At 41.2% G+C, this 27,259-nt stretch overlaps 1 protein-coding gene across 8 annotated transcripts in view; it reads left to right on the forward strand.

Annotated features, from left to right (window-relative positions):
- The window catches only part of MPP7 (MAGUK p55 scaffold protein 7), a 356,856-nt gene that overhangs the window by 43,280 nt on the left and 286,317 nt on the right, over positions 1 to 27,259 (forward strand). The window contains exon 1 of one of the 8 annotated variants that reach the window (XM_059711495.1): positions 25,725 to 25,789. The exons of the other annotated variants lie outside the window; for them this stretch is intronic. The gene's annotated coding sequence lies outside the window, so the exon portion shown is untranslated. Of the gene's footprint in view, positions 1 to 25,724; positions 25,790 to 27,259 lie in introns of those variants that run through there. 8 annotated transcript variants of the gene reach the window in all.

Consider the following 27,259-nt stretch of genomic DNA (forward strand, 5'->3'; position numbering starts at 1 on the left):
AACTGCAATGTAATTGACTAAATAGTGTAGAGAAGCAATGGCTAAGCTTCCCTTCTGAGAGACAGAACTTTTGGGGCAACCGCATCTCATTCTTGAATAGAGCAGCCCAAGCTAGAGTACCCCAGGCGGTGAACCCATTAAGTTTGGTAACAAGTTCGTGGCCCACTATCTTTATTGGTACACGGAAAGCCTGCCATTTTATTGTATCTTTGTCCTTAATCTCCTATCCGCATTCATGTTCCCTCTTCCCCGCACAGGACCCTCTCAGGTATGTACATAATTTCATCAAGTACTGCCCGAGTATCTGGAATGGCTGTGCTAGTTTACATTCTTGCCCGCTGTTACCCCACACTCTTGCTGGCACTCGATATTTTTTGACCTTATCATTTTTTTCCAATCTGATGTAGCAGATGGAGTGATGTTACTGTTCTTATTTGCAGTTCTCTGATTACTAATGCAATTGAGTATCCTATCATATGTTTATTAGCTGTGTGGGTTTCTCTCTGTGTGAATTGGCATTTTTATGTTCTTTGCCTCTTGTTTTAGATTTTCTTATTCTTCTCTCTGCTTTTCAGCCCTGATTTACAGGAGTTTTTTTAAAAAAAATATTTTACATGTTAATCTTGTTGGATTTTAAATGGTGCAAATATCTTCTCTTAGTTTTTTAGCTGTTTGTCAAGTTTTTAAAAATACATATATTTTATTGATTTCAGAGAGGAAGGGAGAGATAGAAACATCAATGATAAGAGAGAATCATTGATTGGCTACCTCCTGCACACCCCCTACTGGGGATGGAGCCTGAAACCCAGGCATGTGTCCTGACCAGGGATGGAACTGTGACCTCCTGGTTCATAGGTCCATGCTCAACCACTGAGCCACACTGGCTGGGCTGTGAAGTTTTTTTTTTTTTTTTAATTCTTTTATGGAACAGAACCTTTAATTTTGTTATAGTTAGATCTATCCATCCTATATAATAAAGAGCTAATATGCTAATTAGACTGAACAACAGAACAATCATCCAGATGACCTTCTGGATGAAGCCAGGGCTGCAAGGGCCAAGGACCAAGCAGCTTGCACAAATTTCGTGCATCGGGCCTCTAGTATATATATGTGTATATTTTTACCTTCCAGGTCTTGTTTAGGCAGTATTTCTTCATTCTTAGTTAACATTCTTAGTTTCTGTAGTTTGTCTCTTCTTGTTTGAATTCTGTAGTGTTTTTGTTTTTATTTCCATTTTTATTACTACAACTTGTTTATAGATTCTGGTATCTAGAAATGTGGTATTTTAAAAACATATTTAAGATGGTGGTCTCCACTGCTGGCTTTACTAGTATATTAGAACTTACTAAGTAATTTTTTAAAATCATTTGCCCCATGTACTCTAGGTTAACTGGCTAGTAATTCTAGGGAATAGAGCCCAACAATTGTATTTTTAAAAACCTTCTCTTGTGATTAAGAACTATTTACCATCTGTGTCAGCTATCCACGGTTGAAACCATGCATCAAAGATATTTATGTTTTTCCAATAGAGTCTAAAATTTTTGTCTATGGTCTTGTGCCTTAGATTAATTCCTAAATATCTCAGATTTTATTTCTACTGTGAGTGATATTTTTTTGGTGTGTTCTCTTCCCATCCAGTATAGGGGAATGCTATATATATATATATATATATCTATATATATATATATATATATATATATCTGTATATATATATATATATATCTGTATATATAGCTATAAATTAGCTAATCTTTCTATAGTTACTATTTTTTGGTTTTGCTGAACTCTTACGGTATTGTAATGGCTGGTTTTTCTTTTGGATGTTATATGAAGATGATTATTTCATTTCAAATAATGACTATTTTTTTCTTTTTTCTCCCAATTTTTATTACCTGTCTTTTGTATCTCCTTATCTTATTTCATTTGTCTGGACTTGTAGTGATATGCCAAAGAATAGCAAAGGTAGTGGCCTCTTGATAACTTTAATAACTTAAAGGGAATTCATTTTGCCATGGTTGGTGTATCTAGAGCATTGGCCTGTGCACCTGTGGATCTCGGGTTTGATGACTGATATGTCTCTCTCACATTGATGTTCTCTCCCTCTCTCCCTCTCCCCCCTCGCTCACTTCCAATCTCTAAAAATCAATGGAAAAAAGTATTGTTTGGATGAGGATTTTTTAAAAAAGGAATTCATCTTTAGTTTCACCTTTAATTGGGAGATTTCATTTTTTAAATTGTATTTGTTTTTTATTGCGCCTTCTTTGGTTTTGAAAACTTGAGAAATAAGCACAGACTTCTCTTCTTAGTCTTGGTAAGGTATCTGACACTGATGGTATATAGTTCTTAATTCCAAACAGTTACAGTTGTGTATATTGAGGTTTTTAAGTTAAAAATTTGAATTATTTTTGTCACGCTTTTCCAAAGTAAGTTATGTGTGAAGACTCTGGTTAGTTGAAAGCCATCATATGTTTGGAAAAACAAAGTGGAAATTGTTGTGCATCTTGAACTATGAATTTAAAAAATGTATTGAAGTATATCTACCTGGAAAAATGCATATCCTACATACTTATATAATAGGGCATGCATGTATCCTAAGTGTGCAGCTCACGGAATTTTCACAAATCAGACACACTTTTGTAATCAGCACTCAGATGAAGAGACAATATTAGCAGGACCCCAGAAACTACCCTTATGCTCATTTCCATGACCCCAAGTTGTAACAGCTGGAATAAAAGTGGTGGTAATTAGTGGTCTTGGTGTGTCATCTGGCTCCCAAATTGGGCTCCCAAATTTTGGTGTTTTGTTCCAAGGGGAAATCAAAGAAAAAGTCCATGTCTGAAAGCTCAATTGAATAAGTACAGCTTTGACCTGGTCTCCAAACAGTTGTGGTTTTCAAACTTTTCATTTCAGTACTACTTCACACTCCTGAAAATTATTAAAGATTGTTGTTTATGTTGGGTTATATCTATCAATATTTCCTGAATTAGAAAGTAAGACAGGAAAAATTAGAGTATTCATTAAAAAATAACAACCCCATTATATGTGAACATAAATAATACTTTTTTATAGAAAATTAGCTACAGTATTAAAGTGAGTGAAAAGAATGGCATTGTTTTACATTTTTGTAACTTTTTAAAATGTCTGGCTTAATAGAAGACAGCTGGATTCTTGTATCTGTTTCTGAATTCAATCTGTTGTGATTTATTGTTTGGCTGAAATAAATGAAGAAAGTCCACCTCATAAAGACCTTCAATTGGAAAAACAAATTATTATTAAAATTGGCCTTGAAATTACAATTAAATAAGAATTTGTTTTAATGGTATGTTTTGTGTTTTTTTTTAGATGATTGTGGATATTCTCTTTGATATTACACCCAAACTCTGCAAGTGACAATTTTGTAAAGTTGCAGAGTGGAATCTGAACCCATATCAATAAGCTTGCCTCACTGTTACATTTAAATCTACTGGTCTGTCTTGCACTTTGACTCTTTTTACACACATGCATGATTTTGAAAATATTGATTCACAGAATTACATGAATCTTTCAAATGTTGGCTCATTTTATGGTACCATTTGAAAAAAATCACCAGTGACCCTGTTAGAATTTTTTTTTATCCTCACCTGAGGATATTTTTCCCATTGATTTTTAGAGAGAGTGGAAGGGAGGGTGGGGGAGAGACGTGCCCTTGACCTGCAATGAAACCTGAGACCCTTCTGTGTGAGGGTGAGAATATTTTTTTAATGAGAAAATATGTTATTTGAGATGAAGTTAGTATAGAAAAGGCCAATTAAATGTTTGATTTTTTTAAAAAAAATCAGTTTCAACACTCTGAGGCTATAGGACAAGTCTGTTCAGGATGAATAAACTTTCTTTTTTGGAGGGGTGCTTTTATTGGACGTCTTTCAGCCTGGGACTCTTCACAGCACCCTGCTGCTGCTGTCCACCCTCCATCTCAGTTCAGTGACCCGAGGGAAGGAGGGAGGGTGGGCAGAAGCTCGGGGCTGGAGACCCATCATCAGCCCTCCCTATCTTCATAGAGCTGGCTCAAGGGCTGCCAGGCCAGTGCCCCACAAATCCAAGGCACTGGGGACAGCTCTTCACAACCAGTCCTCAGCTAGCTAAGTGTCCAACATGTGCCCATTGCCCAGCCACCAACTGCCCAGCTCTGAGGGCCATGAGCGGATCATCCTGGGTCCCTGAGCCGCCCCATTCTACTGCTGCAGACACTTTTGAGCCACCTCCCATTCGCATGTCACTGCAAATGTTCATCCTTTCATGAGGAAGTGTTTCTCCAGCGTGGAGTTGGGTTTCACCTGCCTGCTGGCCTGATCCCAGAGGGCTGCCAGCATGTCCTGGGGATGGGTGCAGACCAGGCCAACTCGGTTCTCCAGTTAAGCCCACGAGTTTTTAGGCGGTAGCCAGAACCTATCTTGCCCTAGCCACTCGTTCAAGACAGGGCCACAACTTGGGGGCACTAGCGGCTGCGGGGTGCATTGGAGGTCGGTGGTCAGCGTAGGGACTGGGGCCATGCATGCCAATGAGAGAAACACGGGTCCCCTCCCCCAAGGTAGCCAGTCTCCACTCCCCTCCACTGTTTCTCTGCTCCCTTCCATTGTTTTCTTGCACTAGTTTTTATAAGTAAGTCAAAAGGAAACTGTTGATAGGAAAGTCCTTTTGTCGTATTTTGGAAGTAGGTTAATTCATTTAAAAAAAATTTATGGTAGATATATGTTAGTGTTATTAAAGAAATTGGAATGTTAAAAAATTAAAACAGGGTTTTTCTTGCCTCTAGAGTGATATATTTATTGCATGTAATTATCCTTTTATGTAGCTTACATTGTATTCTGAGGGCAGACTTGAGAATATATAAGGTGTTCTTGACTTCAAGGTGCTTATGGTGTAATAAAGTAGGCGAAAAGTTGACTTTTGTTTTATATATTTACTAGGGGCCCGGTGCACGAAATTTGTGCACTGGGTGTGTGTGGGGGGGCGTGTCCCTCAGCCCAGCCTGCCCCCTCTCACATACTGGGAGCCCTCAGGCGTTGACCCCCATCACCCTCCAATCGCAGGATCGGCCCCTTGCCCAGGCCTGATGCCTCTGGCTGAGGTGTCCGGCCCGGGCAGCGGGGACCCGCAGCTGCAGCGGCCCCACGATCGTGGGCTTCGCTTTAGGCCCAGGCAAGGGACCCCTAGCTCCTGGGACTGCCAGCTGCGACCGTGCCCAGTTCCCATCTCTGGCTCCTCCCCTACTTCCTGCTATCACTGGCCAGGGTGGCAAAGGCACCTGATTCTCCGATCATGGCTGGGGGGCAGCTCTTAGCTCCCCCCTGGGTTTCCGATCACTGTCAGTGGCAGGGGGCTTCTTCCTGCTTTCCCTTTTGCCTCCCTGCATTGTGCCTACATACGCAAATTAACCGCCATCTTGTTGGCAGTTAACTGCCAATCTTAGTTGGCAGTTAATTTGCATATAGCCCTGATTAGCCAATGAAAAGGGTAGCTCGTACGCCAATTACCATTTTTCTCTTTTATTAGTGTTGATTACTGGCATTCTGTGGGTTGAATGGTAAAAGTGATATTCATTACAGCATTTCCCCCACTTTAAAATTTATGATGTTGAGAAATGGATGATGGAAAATAAAGCTTTATTTGGAAAAAAGGAAAGCAGTAGGTGAAACTGATTTTGGGGGAACAAGTCAAATGGAAGTAGAGAGTATCTGTTGGAATTAGTGTGAGAGCAAAAGGGAAAGCAGTCATTAAACCACAGACTAGCACCCTGATTTCCTGCTAGGATGATTGACTTAAAACAGGTCTTTCTGCTTCAGGCCAGACCTGTTTTAAGCTGCTTCTTCTCCCTCCCTGAATTCCTTCTCATAATATGAGTGATTGCTGAATACATAGTACTTAGTGCCCAGACAACAAAAGCTATGTAAACATCTGTGTATATTTGTGAAACCCCTACTGGGGACTGGTTAACGGGATGATCAGCAGTAGGATTCTTCCGAACATGGGTTTTTCAGTACTCTTCCTTTCCTGTGTATTTCAGAATGGTATTTCTTCAGTAAAGCACTTTATTTCATTACTAGAGGCCCGGTGCACGAAATTCGTGCATGGTGTGTGTGTGTGTGTGTGTGTGTGTGTGTGTGTGTGTCCGTCCGTCCGTGTCCCCTCAGCCCAGCCTGCACCTTCTCCAATCTGGTATCCCTCTCACAATCCAGGACTTCTGGCTCCCAACTGCTTGCCTGCCTACCTGCCTGATTGCCCCAAACCACTCCCCTGCCAGCCTGATCGATGCCTAACTGCTCTCCTGCCGGCCCGATTGCCCCTAACTGCCCTCCCCTATTGGCTTGGTCGCCCCTAACTGTCCTCCCCTGCAGGCCTGGTCACCCCAACTGCCCTCCCCTGCGGGCCTGGTCACTCCCACTTGCCCTCCCCTGCAGGCCTGGTTCCCTTAACTTCCCTCCCCTACCAGCCTGGTCCCCCCTAACTGCTCTCCCCTGCTCGCCTGGTCCCCCCTAACTGCTCTCCCCTGCTGGCCTGGTCACCCCTAACTGCCCTCCCCTGCTGGCCCAGTCACCTCTAACTGCCCTCCCCTGCCAGCCTGGCCGCCCCCAACTACTCTTCCCTGCCAGACTGGTCGCCTCTAACTGTCCTCCCCTGCAGGCCTGGTCGCCCCTAACTGCCCTCCCCTGCCGGCCCAGTCACCCCTAACTTCCCGCCCCTGCTGGCCTGGTCTCCCCTAACTGCTCTTCCCTGCTGGCCTGGTTGCCCCCAGCTGCCCTCCCCTGCCAGCCTGGTTGCTCCCAACTGCCCTCCTCTGCCAGCCTGGTCACCCCTAACTGCCCTCCCCTGCAGGCCTGATCGCCACCAACTGCCCTCCCTTTCAGGACTCCCAACTGCCCTCCCCGGCTGTTCATCTTTGACCACATGGGGGTGGCCATCTTGTGTGTTGGAGTGATGGTCAGTATGCATATTACTCTTTTATTAGATAGGATTGGGGCACATACTATTAAACTGATCACCAAGATCTGTCCAGTTATTTTTCAGTGTCTTAACACTTAATAAATGATAACTAAAGTGATTTTGGATGTTCTTTTATTATTATTATTATTGATTTCAGAGAGGATGGGAGAGGGAGAGAGAGAGAGAGAAACATCAATGATGAGAGAGAATCATTGATTGGCTGCCTCCTGGATGCCCTCTACTGGGGGTTGAGCCTGCAACTTGGGCATGTGCCCTTGACCAGAATCCCTGGAGGGGAGGGGATGTGGGAGGTTGGCCGGCCGGCTGGCCGGCCCCACCCCACTGGTCGAACTCTGGTCGAACTTCCGGTTGAGGGGACAATTTGCATATTATCCTTTTATTATATAGGATTCCTAAAACTATCAAGTCTGGAGTTGGAACATAGTAATATTTTCTTTTTATTTATCTTTGTCCTCTTCGTTTAAGGGGTCTTTGCAGTTGCTAAATCCTCACCCGAGGATATTTCCTCCATTGATTTCTAGAAAGAGTGGAAGGGAGGGAGGAGGAGAGAGAAGAAACATTGATGTGAGAGAGACATGTCGATTGGTTGCATCCCACATTCACCCACCAGGGCTGGGAACCTGCAACCGAGGTACATGCCCTTGACCGGGAATCAAACTGAAATCCTTTGGTCTGAAGGTCAAAGTTCTAACCACTGAGTCAAACCAGCCAGGGCTGAGTCTCTTGTTGATTATAAACAAACAAACAAGATGCATGAGCCTGCATTCCCTTGTTCTCTTTAATCTGCATTGCCTAGGCCAATGGCCCTTGTCAGTCCAGTTGTGTCGGGGCACAGTGGGGAAGCGCTGACCTTCCTAAGCTTTTGGCCTGTTCAAGTGACCGAATCTCACTTTACATGTTCTCCTTGCCTTTGCTCATGACATGGGCAACATTTCAGAAATATTGAATGACAAAGAGAACAAATAAAACACCATATGACCTTTATCCCAAATTAACACATGTTAACATTTCAGCATATTTGTTTCAGACTTTTTTCTTAGTTAGTGAAAAAAAGAAGCCATTGTAGATAAAGTTGAAATATATTTTCTTTACCTTTCTTTCCAATTCTATTTCCCTTTCTTCCCCACATGCAATTGCTAGTATGAATTTCAGTTTTTCTCTAAGTGTGTTTTTGTATATGGTATGTGTATAATTTTAAGGACATACCCAGTGTTAAATGATTATTAACATAAATGATATACTGCATGTGTCATTCTGTTAATTTTTAAGAAGTTGTCTGTTTTGACAATATCTAGCCATATAGATATAGACTAAATGACATTTTAAATTGTAATATTTTGTATTGTCTGCAGATGTCTTCTTTATGTACCTGGTTGCTAATGTAAATGCATCATTGGTTTCCTGACATTTAATAAAAATCCTTATTTGTTTCTATGCCTTAAATTGATTAGAATTTTAAAAATTGATGCTGTTAAGTTGAAAGCCTAATTTTGGCTAAATTACTATATGTATTTTAGCAGGCAATCTCAATATTTTGTCTCTCAAAAATGCTACAAAACAATTATGATGGGTGTGGAATGGTTTGCAAGGGATGTGAGTAGGTGGCAGGGAATTTTTGTCTTGAACTAACATGCAGAAGTGTTGCTGCTTTGGGAATGTGTAACTGTGCAGGGAAGTGTTATGTTATTAAAAGTTTTTCCTTTTTTGGGGATGGGGTAACAGTTATTAGTTTCCTGTGTTAAATCATTGTCCCCTTTGGTTTAAGAAATATAAAATTAGTACAGTATTAATCCAGCCCTGTTCTTCTAATCAAGCTTTGGTCTCATTGCTCCCACTACCTGTGGACATTTTCATTGGATATCTCATCTTGACCTCTTTCAGAGATCTTAAGTGGAAAAGCAGGTCCACTGTTCATGTCTTTTCATATCTAAGATTAGGAACTGTGGAGTCATATTTGAATCCTAACATCTCTTTAACATGGTACTTGTAGACCTGCTTTTCCCCCATGTCATTCTAACCTCATTGCCATCATTCTAGTCTAAATAAAATGATCTCTGACCCAGGCTTTACTGTAGCTGCTGCTTTGGTGAATATGCAGCCATCAATTTACATTTACCCTGTATTCTGTTATCAGATTTTAAAACATCGCTTGCATTACATTCCTTTCAAAGAAGACTTTTCCCCTGTGGACTTTTAAGGGGTCTGAAGTTGCTATATTCGGATCCTAGTTCTGCCACTTACCAACTATCTGTGTGACCTCAAATTAGTGGGAAATGTTTCTGAGTTTTCTCATATGTAAACTAGAGCAGTAAAATAAATATGTATTTAGGTTATAGGGTTTTAGTAGGCTTAACATCAGAGAATATTTTATAGACATGTATATAAATATATACACATATTTGAGGTATGTACATATGTGAAAGAAACTTTAAAAAGTAAAATGCATATAGAAAAGTGGTCCTATAAGTATATAGTTTGATACATTTCAACAAATTGGATACGCCTGTTAAAATAGCACATCTTGGAGTTATTTTACAAATAATTTTCCTTGGTTTGTGTAAGAGGAAGACGCATTATCTAAGTCATGAATCTAAAGTGTATTTTCGGTTGGTTATTCCTTCCTCAAGTACATTTCTGACTTAGATATGCAAGATCAAGCTATATGGACTAGAACACTGGGATCTTGATCACCCATTAGTCTGCCTGATTTTCAGAGGAGAATCTTGACCTTGTCTCCTTTAGCTTCCCAGAAGCTGAGGCGCACTGGCTTTTTATTCAGGCTGTGTTGCTGTGATGCTCTTCAGCGTTATAGAAGTCTTAGCCCTGTCCTTAGACCTCCCGTTAAAGTAGGTGGGTTTGTATTTGTTCAGCTGCTTTAACAGGAGCTCTCCGGACATGCGTTAGGAAGGACAAACAGGTGCTCTGTGCACCCGGTATCTGTTAGTGTTGCTTAGAAGAAGCAATGTTTAGGAAGGGGTGCTTAAAGGATAGAGTAGATCATACGTTGTACTAGATATTTTAAAACACACTCCTGGATCAAGTTAGATTAGCTAAAGAATAGCACCTTCATGTCATGTTTTATTGACTTACCAATAGACTTTCACTAAAATGCTAGTTGGTACCTTAGTGCTGCTGTCTTGGACTTCACTCAGGGAATCCTGTAGAGGTGTTACAGATCCTCTGGCCTCATCACCTAATATTTTTCCTTCCCAAATAAAGCAAATGGATTTTATCTGTCAGTAATGAAATATTCTGTAGGTTTTCCTGTTCCTTCCAAAAAGGTAGGCTGCACATCTGCAAAGAGGAAAAGGCACATTGCAAATCTTGCTTAAATCCCTTTTGCTTAAACACCTTATTTTTGAGCTCATTTGTGTCTTTGAATTAAGCACATAGCAAAATTTTTAATTTTTTTAAAAATTGACTTTATATTCTTAGAGAAGTTTTAGGTTTACAGCAAAATTGAGGGGATGGTACAGAGATTTCCCATATATTCCGTACCTTCCCTCCACATGAGTAGCTTCCATCCCCCTTAGAAACATCCCCCACTAGAGAGGTATATTTGTTACAGTTGATGACGCTATAGTGACACATTTTTATCACCCAATATCCATAGTTTAATTAGGGTTCACTCTTGGTTTTGTACATTCTGTGAGTTTGGACAAATGTGTAATGACATGTATCATCGTTATGATATCATACAGACTATTTTTACTGCCCTAAAAATCCTCAGTGGTTTACCTATTTATCGCCACGTTCCAATCCCTATAACTACACATCTTTTTACTGTCTCCATAGATTTGTCTTTTCCAGAATGTCAGATAGTAGGAATCATACAGAATGCAGCCTTTTCATATTAGCTTCTTTCACCTAGTAATATGTATTTAAAGTTTCCCTGTGTCTTTTTATAGCTTGATGGCTCATTTCTTTTTAGCACTGAATAATATACATTGTCCGGATGTACCACAGTTTATCCATTCATCTACTGAAGGACATCTTGGGTTCTTTCTGGTTGGAGCACTTATGAATAAAGCTACTATAAACATCCTTGTACAGGTTTTTGTGCACTCTGTACAAGACATAGTATTCAACTCTTTGGGGTAAATACCAATGAGCATGATTGCTGGATTGTTTGTTGAGTATGTTTAGTTTTATAAGAAACTGCCAAATTGTCTTCCAATGTGGCTGTACCATTTTGCATTCTCACCAGCAGTGAATGAGAGTTCCTGTTGCTTTATAACAGTGATGGCGAACCTATGACACGCATGTCAGAGGTGACACGCGAACTCATTTTTTTGGTTGATTTTTCTTCGTTAAATGGCATTTAAATATATAAAATAAATATCAAAAATATAAGTCTTTGTTTTACTATGGTTGCAAATATCAAAAAATTTCTATATGTGACACGGCACTATAGTTAAGTTAGGGTTTTTCAAAATGCTGACACGCTGAGCTCAAAAGGTTTGCCATCACTGCTCTATATCCTGGCCAGCGTTTAGTTGATGTTGTCAGTGATCTGAATTTTGGCCATTCATAAAAGTGTGTAGTAGTATCTCATTTTTATTTAATTTGTATTTCCCTAATGACGTATGATAGGGAGCATCTTTTCATGTGCTTATTTGCACTTTGTGTATCTTCTTTGATAAAGTGTCTGTTAAGATCTTTGGCCCATTTTTTAATTTGGTGGTTTGTTTTCTTATTGTTTAGTTTAAGACTTTTTTATGGTATTTTTCTATAACAATCTTTTATCAGATGTATCTTTAGCAAATAGTTTCTCCCAGTCTGTGACTTGTCTTCTCATTCTGTTGACATTTGACATTGTCTTTTGTGGAACAGAAGTTTTCTATTTTAATGAAGTCCATCTTATCAATTGCTTCTTTCATGAATCATGCCTTTGGTGTTGTATCTAAAAATCATTGCCGTACCCGACTTCATCTAGATCTTCTATGTTAATTTCTAGGCGTTTTACAGTTTTGCATTTTACATTGAGGTCTGTGATCCATTTTGGAAAATGTTTGGATTAATATAATTCCTTGAAACATTAAAACACACCAGTTGTAGTTCATGGCAAGGTAAAATACGTCTGTCTCTAATTACTATGAGTCTAGTTTTGCTAATCCCACTAGATGTTTAGCTTATGATTGTACTAAAATATCCAATAAGCAGATGGTGGGGTCAGTCCCACAAAGAGATCCTCAGTGTCATGTAATGTCACTAGAGGAAAAGTAACATGCACTTATTTCAAGGACCGTGGTCTTTAACACAGTTCTCATAACTCATCGAAAACAGCAAGCCCAGCAGTACATCTGGTAATATCTGCTAAAGTCCAAATCAGCAGGTTCCTCAAAGACATTTTTAACTTGACACCACTTGATATTTTTATATATCTTTTACAATAAATATTTTATTTTCATTGCCTACGGAACATTTAAGAAAAACCTGAGGGAGGATTTTATATTAAGCAGGGCCCTATGAACAGAATTGTGAAGTAGGCACACACACCTCATCCACTTCCAACTCTGGAAGGAAGATGTAGGCTGCTACTCTTAGTGTTTCTTTTCTTTTTCTTTTAAAGCTCAACTAATGGTTTTTAAACATCATTTAAAGTCTCTGAACATCTGGACACCTATATATCGTGATTACAGCATTAGAGAACCACTTGACTTTTTGGTAAATGGAAGTGTGATCATTGATTCGCTCAGCTGAGATTTGCATTAACTTCATACATGCAGTCTTCACATCCTTCGAGGACTAGTTTAGACAACCACTTTATTCTTCACTGGCCATCTCAGAGTCTAGTGACATCTGCTAACCTAGAGACATTGCACAGAGAAGCTGTAATGGATCTTGGAGATCACTGATTTCTGAAAATAGGAGGCTGGCGGAGTGTGGGACTGGCTGTGACCATAATGTTGTTACTTGGAGAACCAATAGAACCAGGACTAGAGTACACATCCCTTAACTCCAATGCAGGTCTCTTCCATTCTTGTAGCCCATCCTTTTTTGAATACACCAATCTTATGCATTTTAAGTTAATCAAAATTTGAAGTACAGTGATCTGATTTTGTGTAATTTAAAGTGCTACGTACTAATTTTATGTTTAAAATATTCTAACTTTGAAGACCAATTTCTACAGATAATTAATGATTTCATGTTGGTGGTGACTTAGTTAAGAATGATGATGGATTAAATTCTTTGCTAAATTATTATAGTTCTATGGTATCATCTAAAGAGGATGGGAACAAAGGGCTACCCAAGTTGGGCTCACATAAGCTAGACTCATGAATTTCATTTGAAATCGACCATAATGTATGGAGCATTTACTGTTGTTGGGCCCTGTTCTGGCATCCAGGCCATGGCATTGAACAGGCCCTGAGTATCATCTGCTGTCCTGGAGCTTACTTGTAAGGGAGGAGCAATTCCTAATTTGCTCTTTTCATTCCTGTTGTTAGAGCAATGGTATTAGAGCTGAAGGGAAAGTTATTTTCCCTCTGTGAGAGCTCCTGGATCAGTTAGATGAAGCTGGTAATATACAAATGAAGTATTTATATAATCACTGATTCTGTGGACTCAACAGTACAGAGATAGTTGTCTGGACCTATAGACAGTGTATGCTGTAAGCAGAACAGGAGCATTAGAATAAAGATGCTAAACCTCTCAGAATCTCATTTTCTGAATTGGTGAATTAGGACTAATAATAGCTTGTGAGTATCAAATGAGGTTCAAAGGTAAAGTGACTGGCCTAGCATATAAGATATGTTCAATAAATGGTCACTGCTATTATTGTTTCTTATTAATATGTATATGTGTAGTCGAAAGAAAGATTAGAGTGTGCTTAGGTTTTCTTAGTCTTTCCCCCTCCCCTATATCACCACAATTCTTACTTAGCTTTTTTTGTTTTCTTATGGCACAAATTAAGTTCACAGGAATAATAACATGCTTCCAGGAATATACCTGAAACTAATTGAAATTCCACAAATAGGTCCAGAGATAGTTGCTGCTTGTGCTGGGCTTGGGGTCATTTAGCAAGAAGTACGGGGCACACTTAGGACAGGTGCTGCTTGTTTGGGGTTTGTGAGCCTTTGAGAGATTTTAGGAAAGTCTGTGGCGTGGGGGCATGGGCCAAGACAAGCCATATGTATGGAAAAGCCACAAGTTGGTGGGACAGCATCTCAGGGAATCACCAGGGAGGGGGAATGGTGTTAGCTGGGTTGCTGGAGAGTCAGATATGGTGCCAGCTGGGGCTGGCAGGTTGGGTGGGGAAAAGGCCCCACAAAGGAGCGATGGCTTCTGCCAGCACTTCTGTCTCAGAGAATGCTGTCCTTCCAGTTAATTTTTTAAGAGGCCGAATGTTTTCTTAATCATAACTATATGAGGTGATAATGAAAGGTGATAACAATGTTTAAGGAAGTCCTAATGGTTATAGGAAAAGAAAGTTCTTACTTTTGAGCCAAAGCTAGATGTGACTAAGTGGGTTTGCTTGTTATTATTGTTATTAGTAAGGAAGAGGAGTTTTGTAAGTCTGAAATATTAGCCCCTAACTTTTTCAACCTTTTTAATATAAATGTTTATTTAGAATTTTAAAAATAAAGTGAGGACACTAAAATGGGTTACAAGGTATTGTATGATCTAAACCTTACCTATATTTTCCTCTTTATTTTATCAGAATTTCTTTCTGGCTCATTGTGTTTGAGCCATACCTTCCTTTGAATATTTTATATTATTTTCGTCAGAGACTAAGTTCATACTGGATTTCCTGCTGGAATGCATTCATCTCTCACCTGGCTGTCCCTCTCTCCCAACTCCCCATGACCCAGGTCTTCAGGTCCGTTTAATTTCCCTTCTTAGAGAAGCTTCCCCTTTGACCCAGTGTGGATGTTTCCCTCCCATGCCCTTCTCTCCAATAGTATTAGCTACTTCTCTTTCACTGTTGTCCCAGTGAGTAGTGTATTTATTATTTACTAGAGGCCTGGTGCACAAACATTTGTGCACTCGGGGGAGGGGGGGCCCTCAGCCTGGCCTGTGCCCTCTCGTAGTCTGGGACCCCTCGGGAGATAACGACCTGCTGGCTTAGGCCTGCTCCCAGGTGGCAGAGGGCAGGCCCAATCCCTAGGTGCAGCCCCTGGTCGGGCTCAGAGCAGGGCGGATTGGGGAGTTGGAGCACCGCCCCCCGTCATGCACAGAGCAGGACGGATTGGGAGGTTGCAGTGCCATGCTCAGTCACACTCAGGGTAGGGCCAATTGGGGGGTTGGGGCACCGCCCCCTGTCACACTCAAGGCAGGGTCGATGGGAGGTTGCGGCGCCACCCCCTGTCATGCACAGAGCAGGGCCCATCAGGTGGTTGAGGAGCTCCCCCCTGTCACTCACAGAGTAGGGCCAATAGGGGAGTTGGGGCACCGCCCTCTGTCACACACAGAGCAGGGCGGAAAAGGGGGTTGGGGCGCTGCCACTGTCACACTCAGGGCAGGGCCAATGGGGAGGTTATGGCTCTACCCCATCACACACAGAGCAGGGCCCGTGGGGTGGGGGTTGGGGCGCCGCCCTCTATCACCCACAGAGCAGGGCGGATCAGGGGGTTGGGGCGCTGCCACTCTCACACTTAGGGCAGGGCCGATGGGGAGGTTATGGCTCTACCCCGTCACACACAGAGCAGGGCCGATCAGGGGGTTGGGGCGCTGCCCCCTGTCACACACAGAGCAGGGCCGATCAGGGGGTTGGGGCGCCACACCCTGTCACACACAGAGCTGCAGGGCGATCAGGGGTTTGGGGAGCTCCCCCCATCAGGCACAGAGCAGGGCTGATCAGGGGTTGGGGCGCCTTACCCTGTCACAAACAGAGCAGGGTGGATAGGGAGGTTGTGGCCCCACCCCCTGTCACACACAGAGCTGCAGGGCGATCAGGGGGTTTGGGCGCTGCCCCCTGTCACACTGATCCCGGTGCCGGGAAGCCTCGCGGCTCCGCTGATCCTGGTGCTGGGAGGCATATTACCCTTTTACTATATAGGATAGAGGCCTGGTGCACGGGTGGGTGCCGGCTGGTTTGCCCTGAAGGGTGTCCTGGATCAGGGTGGGGGTCCCCACTTAGGTGCCTGGCCAGCCTGGATGAGGGGATCATGGCTGTTTGCAGCTGGTCACACACCCTTCAGTGTGGGGGTCCCCACTGGGGTGCCTGGCCAGTCTGGGTGAGGGGCTGAGGGCTGTTTTCAGGCTGGTGGGTGACTGAAGCTCCCAACCGCTCCTTTTTTTCTTTCTTTTTTTTTAAATTCTGGGCTAGCTTTAGCTCTGGCTCCAGCTCTTAGGCCTCTGCTGCTGAAAGCAGGTTTCTGGCCTTTGTTTACCTTCTGTATTTGAAACAATGTTGCGATCCTGCTGGCTGAAGCCCAATGGACTAAAGCAGGTTTCTGGGGTTTTGTTTAGCTTCTATATTTGTAGCATAGTTGCTTAGAGTTGCAGCTCAGAGGTCTGCAGCGGCAGGCGGGGAACGTTGGAGCCCTCCGTCACTGAAGCAAGCAAGCCTCATGTTAGTTTCAAGCTGCCTGGCTGCTGGCCGCCATCTTGGCTGGCAGTTAATTTGCATATTGCCCTGATTAACCAATGGGAAGGGTAGCGGTCGTACGCTAATTACCATGTTCCTCTTTTATTAGATAGGATTCATTTGTTTAACTGCTCTTGTGTTTTATCTTTTTTGCTTGCTAGACTGTAAGGTGTGTGAAGGCAAGGACGATGTCTGTTGTGTTCACCACAACAAAAGCCAGTAGCTGGCTCCTAGTGAATCGTCTAATATTTCTTGACTCATTTAATGGACTCAACCAAAGCAGGAGTCAGCAAATTTTTTATATAAAGGGCCAGGTAATACATATATCAAGCTTTACAATCTGTGAGGTCTCTTTTGCAACTACATAGCTCTGCCATTTCCACCCAAGCCAATGCTGTGGCTGTGTACCAATAAGACTTTATTTATAGAGACAGGGCAGCCAAATTGCTGTCCTCTGAACGAATGTGTAAAGCAGAGCAGATAGCATATTGTGAATTGCATATCTGCTTAGGTTGCCTTCTGTGTAAGACCTGACTAAATTTTTAGACAGGAGGCAACCTAACCAGATGGAACACTTGAGCTACATATTGACCAGAATTAACTGAAACAACTTGCCCAACTCAATAAAAAAAGAAACAGCAGGATCTGAATGTGAGTCTAACTCCAAAGAGAATCCTTTCACCATGCCCAAAGGTAAGGCCAGGCTTGGTGTCCTCCCATGACTCCCTGAGCTTCAGCTCCCTCATAATACCCCTCTAATACTTTCTGTACAGTTTTGCTTTGAAGAAATAAAAAGGCAATATATGGATAATTCTTAGCACACAGAAGGTCTGCAATAAATGTTGGGTTTCTTCTCCATTTCATTTCGTAATCACTTGCTTAAAACCTTGCTCTTTCTACTATATGATACTGTCCCTTCGATGTCCCTGAGGCCCCATATGTATACCTCCAACAACACTGATGACTGTATTATAATCATTGGCTTACCTCTCTGCTCTTCACTAGTGAGCAATCATTGGGCAAGTTGTTTACTTTTAAATTCAGAGGGCTATTGTGATGATCAGATGAGTTTTGTAAATCACTTAGCATATAAGTCTTATGCTTGTATATTTTCTTTTTAAAATATGTTTTTATTGATTTCAGAGAGGGATGGAGAGGGAGAGAGAGATAGAAACATCAATGGTGAGAGAGTATCATTGATTTGCTGCCTCCTACATGCTCCACACTGGGGATCGAGCCTACAACCTGGGCATGTACCCTGACTGGGAATCGAACTGTGACCTCCTGACAACGCTCAACCACTAAGCCATGCTGGCCAGGCTAAGTTTGCATATTTTCAAGTGATGAAGTGGATGTTTGATGGAAACATAGGTCTGGATAATTCTAAAACCCATTCTTTCCCTCCTTACAGTGCTCATCACATTTAATTAAAAAAGCATAATTTGTGTTAAAATTAATTAATTGACTTGATACAGTTAAAAAAACTATGATATATACAGAGTGGGTCAAAAGTAGGTTTATAGTTATTTGTATGGAAAATAATACAATTGATAAATAATAATACAAGAATAAACTCTGTTTCACATACTTAAACTGTTCCCCCCCTGTATTTCTTATTTATTGAACAATTAGCAGACACATTAACACACTGAGAAATTTATAGTGATTTCACGCTGAGAAACTATCATAAGAAAAATATTTAAAATGGAATTTATCTTTTTAGGTGTAAGGACATTTTGATGTGAGCTGAGCTCAGAACTCAGCTCCTTTAAACTAAACTCCTTGTTTGTCATTTACCCAGTGTTTTTTCTTGCATCTTTATTGGCTCAGGTCTACCTGTCTAAAAATAGTGACAAAAAAAACCCCATCCCACACCTCTATTGGGAACTCTGGGAACTCTCTCTTGTCCTGTTGGTATGCATAACTTCCTGATGAAGCACTTTGTGCTTCTCTTTCCTCAGCACTTACTCACAGTTGAGGTACTATATATTTTCTATTTCTCTGTCAACTTATGATTCACAGGTATGTCTCTGTTCTGTTCTGCCATTGTTCTACCTACCCACCCATAACCTTCACTTTAGTAAAGTGGTAGAAAGGATACTTCTAAGCAATATTTTTGTGTTTTGTAATAACGACAACATTTGAAGATGAGGATTTTGCCTTCTTCCTGAAATTCCCTCTGCATGGCTTCTAAGATTGTACCAGTAAATTAATATTTGAGACACAGTTCTATATATGTCCTTTCCTTCCTGTTCCGCCTCCTCTATATAAACTCCTTAGACTGACATTCAAGATTATTATTTTGTAATCTTATCTCCCACTTTTATTCCAACATTTACCTTTTATTTTATCCCAACTGTAATAGTTAGACTCTCTGTACTTGTCTTTGATAGTTTTAAATACTATATAATAAAAGCCTGATATGCAAATTGTTTGACCGGGAGTTCGACCACTCGCTATGACGTGCGCTGACCACCAGGGGGCGGCGCAGACCATGGCGGGCATCGGTGACGCAGTGCTGGCATTGGGCGGCAGTGGAGGCATTGCCGGCCCTGATGGGCCCTGATGACAGCGGGACCACAGTGGGATGGTGGAGCAGGTGAGCAGGCAGTGCCAGGCCAATGCGAGTGTGAGTGGGGGCCCAATCTCCCCTCAGATGGCGACCAGAAGTGGTGGCCACTGTTCAGCTCCCAGGCGCTGAGGGAGCTGGTCTGGGGGCTCAGCCCCAACCGATATTCCTGTAGATGGGCCCTGGGCTAGGATGGAGAACTGGGGGTGGGTGGTGGTGACCAACCTACTGCGGTGCCTGGGTGGGGGGCTGTGATCTCTTGCTGGCTACCTGGGGGAAGGGGGGATGGAGGTGCGGTGAGAATGTGGGGTTTCCACTGAGCTCGCTCTCACTCTCCCTGCTACCTTCCCCTAGGATGCCAGGGCTCACACATAGGGGAAGAACCCCCCCACCCGAGCTCAGGTGCCAGGGGCCCATGAGGAGCCCACCCCCGCCCCTGCATGGCTTCTTCCAGGTGAGCCAGGCCGCAGCCGCTGGGACCGAGGGCTGGTCAGGCTCCTCTTGGGTTCAGTCAGACTCCTGTGAGGCTGGCCAGGAGAGAGCGCACTGCTCACCTAGCTTCCATGTGGTACCGCTGGGCAGCCCAGAGGCCCATGCTATGCCTTGGCCCATGCTTTGATTGCTGGCTAGGTCTAGGGACTGCACCCGTGCACGAATATCATGCACTGGGGCTCTAGTATATATATATATATATATATGTATATGTATATGTATATATATGTATATGTGTATATGTATATGTGTATGTGTATGTGTACACACACACACACACACACACACACACACCTGGCCACATTATTATGATCACCTGAGGTTTGTAGGCAAATTAGCTATAATTTCGCGCTGAAGTTGCTAGAGGGCCAGAACATTATAAATAGGCAAGCAGGTTGTTTACCACGGCAGTAGAAGTGATTTTTTTCTGAAAATAGCGGTCAACAATGCGATTTAACAGCCTTTAAACGTAGGATATATTTGAACTTGAGTGGCCAGATTATTATGACCACCCCATCAGTACTTCGTTGGACCACCTTTTGCCTTCAATACTGCGGCGGTTCTTCTTGGCGTTGACTCCATGAGATGTTGAAAGGTGATGCGAGGCATCTGACACCATGCCTGATGAATAGCACTGTCCAGTTCTGTGAGATTTGATGGTTGTAGAACCAGCTGCCTGATGGCTCTTTTAACTTCGCCCCACAAATGCTCAATTGGATTGAGATCTGGTGATTGTGGGGGCCACTTAAGCAAGGTAAAGTCTCCCTCATGTTCTTGAAACCACTCCTGCACAATATGAGCACCGTGGCATGGCGCATTGTCTTGTTGGAAGAAGCCATCTCCATTGGGATACGGCATCAACATGATAGGATGAACTTGATCAGCTATAATACTTAGATATGTTGGAGAGTTTGTTCTAGGTCTGTGAAATATGCTGTCAGTATTTCAGTGGGGATTGCATTGAATCTATAGATTGCTTTGGGTAGTATGGACATTTTAATGATGTTGATCCTATTAGTCCATGAACAGGATATATTCTTCCATTTGTTTATGTCTTCCTCTATCTCTTTTTTTCTGTGTCCTGTAGTTTTCCTAGTACAGATCTTTTACCTCCTTAGTTAAGTTTATTCCTAGGTATCTTATATTTTTTGGTGCAATGGTAAATAGGATTGGTTTTATTTTTTGTTTGTCTGTTTTGGTTTCTCTTTCTGCTAATTCATTATTGGCCTATAAAAAAACCCATAGATTTCTAGGTGTTAATTTTGTATCCTGCTACATTGCCAAATTCATTTATTAACTCTAGTATTTTTTTGATAGAGTCTTTAGAGTTTTTTATGTACAATATAATGTCATCTATGAGTAATGACAGTTTTACTTATTTTCCAGTTTGGATGCCTTTTATTTCTTCTTCTTCTTTTTTTAAAAATATATTTTTTATTGATTTTTTACAGAGAGGAAGGGAGAGAGACAGAGAGTTAGAAACATCAATGAGAGAGAAGCATCGATCAGCTGCCTCCTGCACACCCCCCACTGGGGATGTTCCCGCAACCAAGGTACATGCCCCTGACCGGAATCGAACCTGGGACCCCTCAGTCCGCAGGCCGATGCTCTATCCACTGAGCCAAACCGGTTATGGCTATTTCTTCTTCTTGTCTGATTGCTGTGGCTAGCACTTCCAGTACTATGTCAAGTAGTAGTGATGAAAGTGGGCATCCCTGTCTTGTTCCTCTACTTAGGGGAAATGGTTTTTGTTTTTGCCCATTGAGTATGATGTTGGCTGTAGGTTTGTCATATAGGGCTTTTATTATGTTGAGGTATGATCCCTCTATTCCCACTTTGCTGAGGGTTTTTATCAAGAAAGGGTGTTGGAGTTTGTCAAATGCTTTTCCTGCATCAATTGATGTGATTATGTGATTTTTGTCTCTCAAATTTGTTTATGTGATGTATTACATTTATTGATTTGCAGATATTGTACCATCCTTGCATCCCTGGGATAAATCCCACTTGTCATGGTGTATGATCTTTCTACTGTAATGCTGGGTCTGATTTGCTAGAATTTTGTTGAGGATTTTAGCATCCATGTTCATCAGAGATATTGGCCTGTAATTCTCTTTCAAATGAAATTAGACCACCAACTTATACCATACACAAAAATAAACTGAAAATGAATAAAGGATTTAAACATGAGACGGGAAACCATAAAAATCTTAGAAGAATCCATAGGCAGCAAAATATCAGACATATGTCATAGCAGTATTGTTACCGATATAGTTCCTAGGCCAGTGGAAACTAAGGAGAAAATAAACTAATGGGACTACATCAAAATAAAAAGCTTCTGCACAGCAAAAGAAACCATCAACAAAACAATAAGAAAGCCCATTGCATGGGAGAACATATTTGCCAATGTTATCTCCGATAAGGGTTTAATCTCCGAAATTTATAGGAACTCTTATATCTTAACAAAAGGAAGGTAAACAATCCAATAAAAAATGGGCAAAGGACCTAAATAGACACTTCAAAAGTGGACATACAGAAGGCCAAGAGACATATGAAAACATGCTCAAAGTCACTAGTTATTTGAGAGATGCAAATCAAAATGACAATGAGGTACCATCTCACACCTGTCAGAATGGCTATCTTCAACAAATAAAAAAACAAGTGCTGCCAAAGATGTGGAGAAAAAGAACCCTCATGCACTGCTGGTGGGAGTGCAGACTGGTGCAGCCCCTGTGGAAAACAGTATGGAGTTTCCTCCAAAACTAAAAATGGAACTCCCATTTGACCCAGTAATCCCACTTCTAGGAATATATCCCAAGAAATCAGAAACACCAATCAGAAAGGATATATACACCCTATATTCATAGCAGCACAAGTTACAATAGTTAAAATTTGGAAATAGCCTAAGAGCCCATCAGCAGATGAGTGGATTACAAAACTGTGCTTCTTCTACACAATGAAATACTATGCTGCTGTAAAACAAGAAAGAACTCTTACCTTTCACAACAGATGGATGGACCTAGAGAGCATTATGCTAAGCAACATAAGCCAGTCGGAGAAAGATAAACATCACATGATCTCACTCATTTGTGGAATATAATGAACAACATAAAGTGATGACAAAAATAGATCCAGATACAGAGAAGCATCAAACAGACAAACTTCAGAGGGAAGGCAGAGGAGAATGGGGGGGAGGCGATAAGAGATCTACCAAAGGACTTGTATGTATGCATATAAGCATAACCAATGGACACAGACACTAGGGGGGTGGGTGAGGGCATGAGCTGGGAGGTGGGGTGGCCGGAGAGAGGTCAATGGGGGAAAAAGGAGACATATGTAATACTATATGTCATACTTTAAACAATAAAGAATTAAAAAAAGACACTAGAGCTAGAGTTGATCTGGGTACACAAGCAGACTAAGTCTTCAGGATTCACGATCTGCCTAGGAGCAGCTTTTTGTGTATTATGTGAATGTTTCTGAGGACTGTTAAAAAACAAAATTCAACTAAATAAAATTTAAAGGTTCTTATTGGCTTTATTCAGTCATGAATTGGGTAGCATTCCATCTAGCATAGCAGTTCTCAACCTGTGGGTTGTGATCCCTTTGGTGGTCGAATGACCCTTTCACAGGGGTCGCATAAGACCATCCTGCATATCAGATATTTACATTACGATTCATAACAGTAGCAACATTACAGTTATGAAGTAGCAATGAAAATAATTTTATGGTTGGGTCACAACATGAGGAACTGTATTTAAAGGGCCAGAAGGTTGAGAACCACTGATAGCAGATCGAAAGGAGTTTTGAGGAATTAATACGAAATGAAAGACTTTTATTTTTTATTGGCAGAAGGAAGCTGGGACAGGAAGTTAAGCTAGCAAAAGGTACACTGGTTGTGGCAGGGTCACTTTTAGGGGATGATAGAGCTCTATCAGGCAGATTACCTTAGTAGTGCTGTCCAGCTGATTCCTGATTGACTAGTTTAAGATTCCTTTTCTGGACCAGCTGAAACTAGTTAAGTCTCATTTTGGTGACATGGGGCTTATCAAAAGTGACCCAATTTTGGGTTTGTTGTGATGTTTTTAACAGGGCAAAGCGTTCATAGTTTTAATCTGATTCAGAAATGTCAATGGCTCCCACAGACATTCATGCATCCAGTCTAGCTCAGCAGAGCTGTACAAGGTGAGAGATTTTTATAGACCTAGTGAGCAGGAACAAGTAAGTTATACTGGGCATTTGCCCACTGTTTAAAGCAGGGTTACTTTCCTTATATGGAGCAAAGGGAAGTCTCGGAGCTGGATGAGGTCACTTACTGAGCAGGCAGGCATGAATTCTTGACTTAGGCCTTCCTTTTCTGGGGAGCCTAACATAGAAACCTAGTTGCATCTTGGATTGCTGATGTGGTGTTTAGCACGAGTGACTCCATTTTCAGCACAATCTGGTACCTTTAGCATTAATGTGGCCGTTTCCAGGATGGAAGGGTAGGGATGGTTGTTTGCCTTAATTAAGTCCTTGTGGAAGTCTAGTGGCTGCTCCAGATCTGGCCTTTGACTTGTTCCAATATAAAATACGCTGCTTAGTGGAGTGCAAAATCACTGTGCTGATGGGGAGATACATTTTTGATAAACATCCTAGAGTTCCAGTTCCAGCACATGACTTGTAGAGTCTTATATAAATCATGTTTCGGTGTATTGTTCTCATTGCTGCTAGTAAGGAAAATATTCAATTACCTCTTTGTTTTCTCACCTGTGTGGAAGACCTGCTTTTGCTAATGAGCACACATCATTCTGACTGCTAAAATGGTCAATTTTGGAAAAGGAACTAGTGAGGCAAATAGTTAAGAGCAAGTTTTCTTAGTTGGTAAGATTAAATATAATTACATTGGGGATCCACCTGACTTTGTGATTTGCTGAATTGCTTACGAAAACTAATTTGGTGTGGTCAGAAACTAGGCTAATTAAAGAATAATGGTACAGTGTAATTTTTTAGACAGCTATAATTGCAAAAATCATTTAAGTTTTATCTTTTACAGTATTTGGGCATAAAGTAAACATCAACACTGAAATTATCTAGAAAATAGTGTTTTCATTTTAAGTGCATCAGAAGACAATACTATTTAATTAGAACATAGTTAAATATTTGATATTTTTTATGTTTTTAATTTCCTTCTCTTCTCAGATGATTAATAAAAGAACCATCTGTAATTGTCTATAGGTATAAGATAGCTTTGTATAAATGTTTTAGATAATTAACTGATAACTAGATATGGACAATATGTTCATTTGTTGAGAACCAGGGAGACTAGAATAGAATAGATTTCCACTGGAAATAATTAAGTATTTTTTAGGTAATTAAGCATATATTAGTTAAGGAAGTAGAAAGAGGTATTGACTGCAATTCCATAATGCCTTACACATTTACTGTATTTACAAATAAAGAATTTATAATAGTTGCTAATATAGTTTTCTTTTGAAAATATATAAATTTTTCCTAAGTGTGGACATGCAGGGTTTTTAAAGAGGTTACCAAATGAACAGTTTTGTTTTAAGCATATGCCTTTATTTTTATGTACTTTAAAAAACAGAACTAAGTCATCAAATTCATGGTTTCACTGTTATCCTATATAATAAAAGTGTAGTATGCAAATTGTCCCCTCAACTGGGAGTTCAGCCAGGGGAAGGGAGGGAGGCCCCAGCCAGCCACCATCAGCAGCTAGGGACCCTACCAGTGCATGAATTTCGTGCACTGGGCCTCTAGTTAATTTATAAAGGTCCAAAAAAAGGCATTTAAGTGAAAACAGACAAACAAACAAATAAAGCTTGATTTAAGAAAGTATTAGGCCGAAACTGGTTTGGCTCAGTGGATAGAGTGTCGGCCTGCGGACTGAAAGGTCCCAGGTTTGATTCCGGTCAAGGGCATGTACCTGGGTTGCGGGCATATCCCCAGTAGGAGATGTGCAGGAGGCAGCTGATCGATGTTTCTCTCTCATCGATGTTTCTAACTCTCTATCTCTCTCCCTTCCTCTCTGTAAAAAAATCAATAAAAATATATTTAAAAAAAAAGAAAGTATTAGGCCAAAAAGTAGTTCTGTTTTTTATAATCCGCACCTGAGGACATGTTTTTTCATTGATTATATATATATATATATATAGAGAAAAACATTGATCGGCTGCCTCACCCATGCGTTCTGACCCATGATGGAACCCATAATCTAGGTATGTGCCCTGACTGGGAATTGAAGCCGCAACCCTCACAGGCAGGGGATGGGACGATGGTCTAATTACTGAGCCACATTTGAACTCCGGTACCTTGATAATTCTCTTAATCTACATACCTCATTTGCATGGAATGTTATTACATGAAGCAATGGTATTAAGCAGGCTATTCTGTTACCTTAAAGCATAATGTCCATCTTATGCTGCATAGACATTTTTATTGTTGTTAATCCCCACCGGAGGATATTTGTTCCATTGATTTTTAGAGAGATGTGAAGGGGGTGGGGGCGCGGAAAGAGAGAAAGAGAGAGAGATAATTGATGGGTTACCTCTAGCAGGCCCCCTGACCATGGCTGGGGATTTACGTGTCCTTGACTGGGAATCGAACCTGCAACCCTTTGGTGTGTGGGCTGAGGCTCTAACCCCTGAGCACACTGGCCAGGGCTAGACTTATTTTTCTAAAGGTCTGGTAGGGCAAAATAGGAAGCAAAATTCTTTTGTGAGTTCAGTCATAACCCTCAGATTGAGTCATGAAGCTAGTTATAAGGCCACTTGTATTTGTAATTAAAGCCAAATACATTATAGGATTCAGAATTGCTTAACTTGACAGTCTACCAGGAGACATCGAAAACCATGCCCTTGATCCCTTGATAGGGAATCAAACCTGCGACCCTTCAGACCCTTCAGTGTGTGTGTGTGTGTGTGTGTGTGTGTGTGTGTGTGTGTCCAATGCTCTAACCACTGAACACACAAGCAAGGGCAAAATAATTATTAAATTGTGGACAGATCACGAGAATTCTCGTGTTATCTGTTCTAAGGCTTTTGGCCGATCATGAGAATTCTTTAAAAAGATATTAGCTTGTAAGAACATGTAATAAATAACTTCAGAATGCAATGGGTATTTAATTTTAACGAACTATAGAAATGATCCCTGAAAGTATAGTCTTTGGGTATTTAATTTTAAAGCATGCCTTTAACATTTATGTAAAACATTTTTTTGTACTCATTCAATAGAAACTTATTTGGCCACTGGGTAAAGCTAGCAATAAAACTACTGGTCCGCAATGTGTTAAGACTAATAGAACATATGTCTATTTTAAGGAAAAATTAAAAAAAATTTAATGGAAAAAATTTTATTTTTTAGAGCAGTTTTAGATTTATAGCAAAACTGAGTGGAAGGTGCAGAGATTTCGCATATATCCTCTACTCCACACATGCACAGCCTCCTCCATTAGATTGGCCCATTTGTTACAATTGATGAACCTACATTGATACATCATTATCACTCAGAGTGTATAGTTTACATTAGGGTTCACTGTTGGTGCTGTATTTTCATGGATTTGGACAAATGTAGAGTGACATGAATCCACTATTTTATTATCAGAGAGAGTAGTTTCACTGCCCTAAAAATCTGTGCTCTCCTTCTTCATTTCTTCTTCCCCCTTAACTCCTTACACCTACTGATCTTTC

The sequence above is a fragment of the Myotis daubentonii genome, chromosome 1 (genome assembly GCF_963259705.1).
Source record: "Myotis daubentonii chromosome 1, mMyoDau2.1, whole genome shotgun sequence".
Classification (NCBI taxonomy): Eukaryota; Metazoa; Chordata; class Mammalia; order Chiroptera; family Vespertilionidae; genus Myotis; species Myotis daubentonii.